The sequence below is a fragment of the Coffea eugenioides genome, chromosome 11, assembly GCF_003713205.1.
Source record: "Coffea eugenioides isolate CCC68of chromosome 11, Ceug_1.0, whole genome shotgun sequence".
Classification (NCBI taxonomy): Eukaryota; Viridiplantae; Streptophyta; class Magnoliopsida; order Gentianales; family Rubiaceae; genus Coffea; species Coffea eugenioides.
In genome coordinates, this window is record NC_040045.1 from 34,969,900 (window position 1) to 34,979,062 (window position 9,163).

Sequence of the window (9,163 nt, forward strand, 5' to 3'; positions counted from 1 at the left end):
TCATGAATGAAGTGACAACTCATAGAAGCAAGATTGGCAATTTGGTCCAAACGTGTTGGATGGTTCCTCTTATTTTCCATTACTTAAGTGTTGAAGATTTTGGAAAGATTGATAGATGGTGGTGATTTATATTTTCTTACATCCATACATTTGGGGTTTCTGATTGATATTTGGCTACATTGACATTTTCCTACAAAATGTGAATGGATTTGGAATAATTAATTTGCTTGAAAAGGATAGGATTAAATGCAGAAAACCTCCATAAACTATTACAAACAAGTCGTCGTTCGCTATCCAGTCAGATTTAGCCAGGTTTCATGAAGTAACAATTGGGTGAAGCGATGGCTACCAAGCAAGATTGACAATTTGATCCAGGGCACCCAAACCCATTGGGTGGTCCTATTGTGCAAGTGTTGAAGATTATGAGAAGATTGGTGAATGATGATTCATATTTTATTACGTCCATAAGTTTGTGATTTCTAGTTGATATTTGGTTACATTGACACTTTCCTGTAAATTGTGAATCGACTTGTAATTATTGATTTGCTTGAAAAGGATATGCCAAAGTATTCTATACATGAGCATAATAATGTTGGTGCAAATTTATTCCATGGTTCTTTTATGCCCTAAATGCTTGCAAATATTTAGGTAGGCATGATTTATGAGTTTATTTTTAAACTATGTGGCATATGCAATACTCAAATGGATTTTCTTATGTCATCATACGTCATTCATCATCTTTTTTTTTTCCAGTATTTTCTTACATTTGTACGTCTCAATAAATAATATAGATATAAAACCTAAAATCTAAACAAGTTATCACTTGGATAGGAGGTCAATGCGATTGTATTTTCATTTGGCTTGATACGATTATTATACTTGTTATATTATTTGATGTACAATAATATTATAGTGTTGTACTCCTGAAAAAGTTGATGTATAAAAAAAAATTCACATATATTAATGTAATTATGTATTAAAAATCATAACAAGTACAAAAGTTAGGCAGAACCAGACAATTCCTCACTCAAGAGTGTCCAAAAATGGATCAACAAAGTTACATTTTGCTACTTGTCTTGATTGACTAATTCAGTTTCATAGCTGGTTCTTGAAAAGATCTAAAATACGAAGAACATGTATGTTGCAGAAAAAATCGGGGATGCTATCATTTCAAGTGGTTGTCGCCAAGTTGAAGCGTGTGGAGAGCATCAAATGTCGGTGAGTTGCTTTCGAAACTATTTTATTCATGATTGCTTTTGTTTTGCGTTATGTTTTCTCCATGCAACTTGGCTTCCAGGGGTCCAGGCCTTTTCATTCCAGTTCTGTCCAATCATATAATCTGACAATTATTCGGTGTGTGAATTTTGTCACTTGAACCGTAAAACTTGTTTGAATTGTTCTTTTGTACGTTAACTTCAAGGAAGTTCACTCGCATTTTCCATTTTGGTCTTCTTTTTCCCAGACTAATTTTTTTAAATCTGCAGATCAACTATGGTTTCCATTCCGCTTTTGGTGGTCTGTACATAGTCCATAGATTAACTAAACAAACAATTCATAACAAACAAAATAAGTAATTGAGGGTCATTATAGGGAAAAAAATATTATGGGTTAAATTACAAGGAGAAAATTCATAAAAAAGTCTCATTTTTATGTATATTTTGAATTTGTGAGTTTTTTAAATTTTGTGTATTACTCAGTTATAGTTACTGAACCTAAGGAAAGAAAAGAGAATTAAAATATGATGTTTATGAAGGAGAAAATATATAATATAATAAAAAGTGCGATAGAAAGTAGAATAAGGAGAGGAATAGAAGATCGGTTGCGGCACCCAATGGGCATCCATTAAAAAAACTTTTTTTTTTGTGTCAGTAGTTATTTGATAGTAAGAAAACAAAAAAAATTAAAATATAATATTTATAAATGAGAAATAATAATATAATAAAAAATGGGACCGATAGTAAAACAAGAAGTAGGACAAAAGTTCCATTTCGAGAGTAAAGCAAGTACATTAGATTGTTGGTAAAAGTCCAAAGGCCTATAATTTCTTCTTGCTCTGAACCATTGCTAAAATCCTATAGGGCTAGAATATAAGTAGTTAAACTTTTGTAACACACCCTATTAGATCGATATTAGGTTAATTAAATTTAACTCTCTTGAGGTTTCGCCAAATTACCAATCAATGCTTGAGATTAGGTCAAATTACATTCACCCCTCATAACTAATGTCATCTTGATTTTACCGTTAGATTCTGGAGAATGACAAAATAATCCTTTACCCAAATGCGTTGACAACTAGCCAAGTTTCATTGGAAGAACCGGAGAAGAAAATGAGGAGTCAAAGGAAATAAAAAAATGTAACAAAAAAAAAGAAGAATATTAATAAAGAAAAAAGCTATATGCTTCTTCCGCAAAAATAAAGGAAAGAATAATGCCTTCCCACTTTATATCTTTGTTGGTAAACGGAAAAAGTAAGAGAAAACAAAGCAAATAAAGGAACAAATACATTACCAATGGCCTTCTCAACATATTTTCTAGTTCGACTTATTAAAATATTATCGGTTACCAATCAATCTAAAATTGCTAGAACTACATCTGAATAATGATCTCAAGCATGCATGTCTTGGTGCATAGTTGTCTCCTCAATTATTGTACGAGGCATGCGAGAAAATGTGCTACACGGTTGGCTGTTAAACGACAGAATTTAATAATTCCAAAAGCTGCAGGTGTGAGTCCTGGAAGATGGACAATTTGGTCCAAATACGTCGTTGGATGGTTCCTTTTAATTTCTCAAAAGAAAAATTTCATGACTCGTGAGTCAAGTCGTTGCCCTGTGATGTAACTGATGGTTGGTTATTCTTTGAGTCAAGTCGTTGCCAATTTCAGGAGGTGACAACTCATAGAAGCGATAGCTACCAAGGAAGATTGGCAATTTGGTCAAGTCCATTGGGTGGTTCTTTTATTTTCCATCACGCTCTGATTCTGAGAAGATTGATAGATGGTAATTTATATTTCATTGCATCGGTACGTTTGCAATTTTTAGTTGATAGTTGGTTGCATTGACACTTTTCTACGAAGTGTGAATCGACTTGAAATAATTGATTTGCTTGAAAGGGATACGGTTAAATGCAAAAAATTTCCACGAATTATTACACTAATTGCACTTTATATCCTAAAATATTTTAATAAGCACTTACACCCTCAGTGAACTTAAAAATAACATGAAAACTAATTTCATCTAAGTAATTGATGAAATGACCAATTTATCCTTCGTCAAAAACTTAAGTGGCAATAATACTATATTGGTGGGAAGGATTACTACTTTAAATAGACTAATTTTTACTTTATAACAAAAGTCTAATTATTAATGTATAAAAAAAATATAGTACTGCTTCACATTGACTAAGAATTAAAACTATTGGGGTCTAAAGGGGCAAAATATGAAAATATTGAAGTGCATATGTTGCGTGTTAGATATAAAGTTTGTAGATATTGGATTTAATATTACCATTTTGCTAGAATAGATGCACAAAAAAATAATTTACGTTATTGCTGCACGTCTATTATATAATATCTTGTGAGATGCTACAAATTTTGCACATTTTCACGAAAGTGCTTTCTCCGCACTGTTCCTCAGTGATTAAATTCATTCACCAAAAAGTTGCATGACCAGATAATACGCAAATCTTCTTTGAAGTTCATCAACTGAGCCCACCTCTGTCAATGAGATTTTTCTGCAAATGCATTATTTTTTCGATTGGAAGTTTCCAATCATTTCCACTTGCTCTTGAGACAAAAAAAAAAATCATTTGAATCTTAGATTTTTTTATTATTATTTTGCTCTAGATCTTTTATAAAATCAAATGAAAACAAATAAACTTGGATATATGCACGGTGTGGAGAATCGAAATCACCAATACATGATAACTGTCTTCCAAAATATGGAATAACATTCAAGATAATTGAACTAAAAGAATGCAACAATTTAGGACGATTAATGTCTACAACATTTGCTTCAAGTTTAATTTTGGAAATATTCTCCATTTTAACATTTGGGAACTCTTTGTTTTGGGGAAACAATTGTAAAGTTCTATTTTGGTTAGCTGTTATCATGTACATCATGTCCTTTTTTCTAAGGAGGCTGTTGTAGAGGCTAGTGAGTATACAGACCCAACTAGACCAAGGGAATGTTATGATACAATTCTTAGATTTTTTTCACTGCTGGTGAGGTTTGAACCCTCACCAACAGCCCAAGAAGGGACTTAAGTCCCTCCCAGGTGGCCATTGAGCCATTGGCCCAGTGGTTATGTACATCATGTCCTAATGATGCAAAAATTGGGTTGGCATGTCTTCTCTTTTGAGGCCTGTGATAGCGTCAGTTTAGATGGGCCTATTATGAGCAAGGATGAGGGGCAGGAGCGGTCACCAGATGGACCGCTCCTGAGCTGTTTACGGTCAAGATTTGGCTAAAAAAAATTGTACAGTCCAAATCACTTTTTGTACCCCGTTTTTAACAATGTGTGTGTGGCCCACAAAAATTTGTTCTAAAGTTACACGTTGTGCAAATAAAGTTACGCCGTATGCAAATAAAGTTACCCAATGTGCAAAATGCACAAAACCGCTAGAAACAGTTGCACCTGCCGTGGTCCTATGAGCAACGTTCTGAATTTAAAATCTAGGTCTATCTGGGCTTTGTATTGAACAGTTATGAGGCCCAAAAAAATTATTTACTGTTTAATTGTTATCATGACTAGAGATGTAATCGAGCCGAGTCGAGCTCGAGTAGTGCTATACTCGAGCTCGACTCGACTCATATATCCCTAGGAGCTCGAGCTCGATCGAGTCAAAAAAATTGATACTCGAAACTCGACTCGATGTACTCGCGAGTAGCTCGAAACTCGACTCGATAAGACTCGATAACGAAGGGTATTTTGTAAATTCCATCTAACTTATACCCATAATGGTCATTTTATAATTATAATACATATATATTATTTAAATTATAAATATATTATTTAAATAACCCCGGCTCGACGAGTAGCTCGATGAGCCTCGAGCCGGGGATTTTTGACTCGAAACTCGACTCGATTTACATTCGAGCTACTCGAAACTCGGCTCGAACTCGGTCAACCCGAGTTCGAGCCAAGTCGTTGACCAAGCTACTCGCGAGTAGCTCGCGAGTAGCTTGGCTCGCGTACACCCCTAATCATGACATGTTTTAAGAAAAGTTATTAAAATTCCTTTTTTTTCTCTAGCAGGAAGAGTGGAATATAAAAAGTAGGGTAGAAGAATGGAAGTAAAACTTAGGACCTCTAGTGTTCAGGTTTCAACTTTAACTACTAAATCAAGATTTCATTGGCAAAAGTAATAAAATACTTATATATTAACATTGTCAACTATTTGGTGATGTATCCAAATTGTTATCGTTTATATGGTGGAACCCAAAATAAACAATTTAGTACGAAACATTTATGCAAAAGAGAAATTTAATAATGCTACTCCACTGGTTCCTTGTTCTTTGATATATATATATATATATATATAAAGATGATGGAGTGTCGTTAAGAAATGTTGGTACACCATTAATTATTATTAACTATAGATTTGCGATATATAAAGATTTTGCAAATAAATACAAATACGTAGTCTAAATTCACAATTCCTACGAAATGCTAATGCACGCTGCTTAAAAATGAACGAAATGTTTGCTTACGTAGTCCAAATCATCACTTTGCCTTTAATGGTGCATGATTGTCCAAGTATCCACCCACTTTTAAGTGATTCTGCCTTTTTTGTTTTTATTTTTTTGGATGTTTTTTTTTTCCGGGCAACATGTCTTCTTTGGAATTTTTTTTTAATCCTAATGTCAGGCCTGTTCATTTTTGTTTTTCCTGTTCAGGCTTTTTCCTATACTAAATCTTGATATTAAATTTTTATCATTTTAAACGTTATTTGTTTCCAATTGTTCGATCCTTTTAGACATTTCGTTGAAATCACAACCTCAAAATTTTCATTTAGAACATGGCTGAATATTACTTATCTGACTAGCCCCAGGCCCCCCAAATGGGCAAAAAAGTGTCTATCCTGAATGAATGCAGTTGTGAAAAGAACTCCTAGAAATGACATTTGCTGCTGCTAGCATTCCAACTATTTTTTTCATGATTGCTGCCGGTGTTAATTTCATGTTTCTCCTTTTTGCATAAGTTTGAGTAGTTGACTGAGTATAACTTTCCCTCTAATGACAATAATAAAAGTAGTGCCAAATATACATAAGATCCAATGCTTGATACAGAGTATCAAATTCTCTATTTTGTTCCTTACAAAATAAATTCTCTTTTTTGTCCCTTTGCTTCCTAGTTCCAAATCAAATTATCTATTTCGTTCCTTACAAAATAACATTTTGGGTTTTATGTGGCATCGAATTGTGATTTTATCTTGTAATATTTGAGTAGTTTGTGCTGATTTCTTGCTATATCTATCTTCTTCTCATCCTAAGCATCAAATTCCGTATAACTTTCATAAGATTGGTTGCTATTTGAGTGATATGAGAAGGAGCAACCACTGTTTTCAATTTATATCACCGTTCTCCAATAGTTTCTAGTTGCATCTGATGCCTAAACAGTGTTCTATGCAAGAAGACAAATTTAGGAGTGTCATTTTGTAAATTTTCACAACTTGATTGTAAAGGAGGTGGACATTGGTACCTTGGGTGGCCGTCTTTAACCTGCCAGCTACCATGACTGGTGCCCTTAGAAGCTCGTGAAGAAGGCAAAAAATAAAAGGAAGACGGAATAGGAAATTAAATTAAAAAAAAAGATGGGAAATGAAAGATGAAATACTGGTTTTTAAGAGTGGGTATTTTGGGGCTTGCATGACATATTTTTGGTTGACATCATCAATACTAGCAGTCAAAATTTTGTTGACTAATGGTGAGGGGATGTTTTTTTTATAATTTTTTGAGTTTGAAGGTTCATTTTTTTATTTGGCAAAATCTCAGGGATTGATCGGTAGCTTGGCCAAACCTCAAAGGAAGTAAATGTTATTAACCCTAGCATTTTTTTGTGATGCATTACTATAAAGTAAGTAAAATAATATTTATATCCAAACACACCCCTTGTTATTTTGGTTCTTTTCCTCTACAATTTGATTTCAGATTATAAGACATTCTATGTTTTCTTGTGTCCTAAGGAATTGAGCTACAAGTCTCTGTTATATAAAATAACAATTGTAATGCAGCGAATTTTTTGGTCCCATTCTCTGTGCCACTAACTGTTTCATTTTTTATTATATTGCAATTTTTTCTTTATAAATATCATATTTTAGTTATTTTTTGTTTTCTTAAAATCCAATAACTATTAATTGAATAATATACAAAATTTAACAAGTTCAAAAAATTCATATCTTTGTTTCATCTTTTCATCAATTACAGGTGTGCTTAGCAAGCAATAAATTCAATTGAAGCATCATCAATGATAACCACCTCTGTGCACGATTTAAGATATTAATATTAGTGATATTAGTGATAAGTAGATTATTTAAAATAATAAAAATTAAACATGCAATTAAAGTATTCTGTCATTAATAAAGCACAAAAGTGAGAACTTTTCAGTTGCAACATCTTATTGCGAAGCATTATGGCTTCATTAATTCTAAAAGTTAATTCCAAAAGTTAACGGTTGCCGAGTATAGGGGACAGATGATACCAAAACAACCTGATGACATTAGCATGATGTCGTAAAATCTATTAGTTATAAATTATTTATTTGATATGCAATAATACCTATAGATATGTTACTAATATCAACAAAAAAGTCTCTTTATTTTTGCTCTTGACACTTGGTGTAATTCAAACCCTTAAAATCCAACTCTAATATGCTATTTAAAACTCGCAATTGATGAGTCTAGAGCTAAATCCACCAAGAACTATTTGAAGAAATATAGAACTTTAATTCTACAATTGAAGTTACAGAAAATGCATAAGAGCAGTTTTGTTGCCCCAAAATATCCAAGCGTCAAAATGAAATGTCGCAAAAGTTAAAGAGTATCAGTATCAGCTTTGAATTCCTCCTATTATGCTTTTTGCATAGAGTTGATCTTCTTCATCTTCATTTTCTGATTTCTCCAGTTCTCCACTTTTTATCTCTTCCTATTCCCATTTTTATTTTTATCTTTTGCTTCTTTTTCTTTATTCACACAGAGAAAAAAAAAGGTTTTTTTTTTTTTCTCTCATCTTCGTTCTTCCTTCCTTTATTTTTTTTTTTTTTAATTCTATTTTTTTTTTTTTTTTTTTGTTTTAGAATTAGCTACTCAACAATAGTACCATAGCATTAGGATAGCTAAAAGAAATAGCCAATATCAGAATAATCACACCCTTAGGACATGCCAATTTGTTTTGGTGCTGGAAGAACTTCTGCAAGGAAGATTGTTTGATTGATCAAACTGCTACAGTAAGTACTTAATAGATAGTGTAAGCAATGCAGAGGCCTGTTAAATATGCTAGCTTCATTTTGGATTTGCTCAAGAATGCTGAAAGCAATGCAGAGGTTTGTCCATGCATCCAGAAGTTGTAATCTAAATTTCTTTGTTTTGTACAACTTTGGCAGCGGTTATTTTATCCTGCAGGTAAAAGGCTTGGATGTGGATTCACTTCTCATTTCTCACATTCAAGTGAATCAAGCACAGAAACAAAGACGCCGCACATATCGTGCCCATGGAAGAATAAACCGTATGTCCGATAGATGACTTTTTTTGCAGTTTTCTGTTCTGTCCATTATGTCTATTAACTTTAATGTATGATCTTTTTGGCCAGCCTACATGTCTTCCCCCTGCCATATTGAGTTGATCTTGTCCGAGAAGGAAGAGTCTGTCAAAAAGGAGGTAATACATACGTAGTTATGCCTTCTTCTTGTCTGTATTTTCTGGAGTGTTTCTCTGCGTGTCTAAATTTTTTTTACTTATATTTTACAGCCTGAATCACAGTTGGCCACCAGCAAATCTAGGAAGGCTTAAGCTTTATGTAATGGTGCTTTCATTGGCAATGGCTTTCGTGGATTCTACAAATTTTGAGGCATATTATTGTTACTTAATGCTTTTGTTGGGTTGGATGTTATGGTGGTGTTGGATTATTTGTTTAGGTGCTGGAAGAACTCGGGTCTTAACTTACAATA

At 33.2% G+C, this 9,163-nt stretch overlaps 1 long non-coding RNA gene across 1 annotated transcript; it reads left to right on the top strand.

Moving 5' to 3' along the window:
- Positions 1-8,632: 8,632 nt before the first annotated feature.
- Positions 8,633-9,052, top strand: LOC113753500. The gene is made up of 3 exons (XR_003465046.1): positions 8,633-8,721; positions 8,806-8,873; positions 8,964-9,052. It is a non-coding gene; the product is annotated as an uncharacterized LOC113753500 (long non-coding RNA).
- The last annotated feature ends 111 nt before the right edge of the window (positions 9,053-9,163 follow it).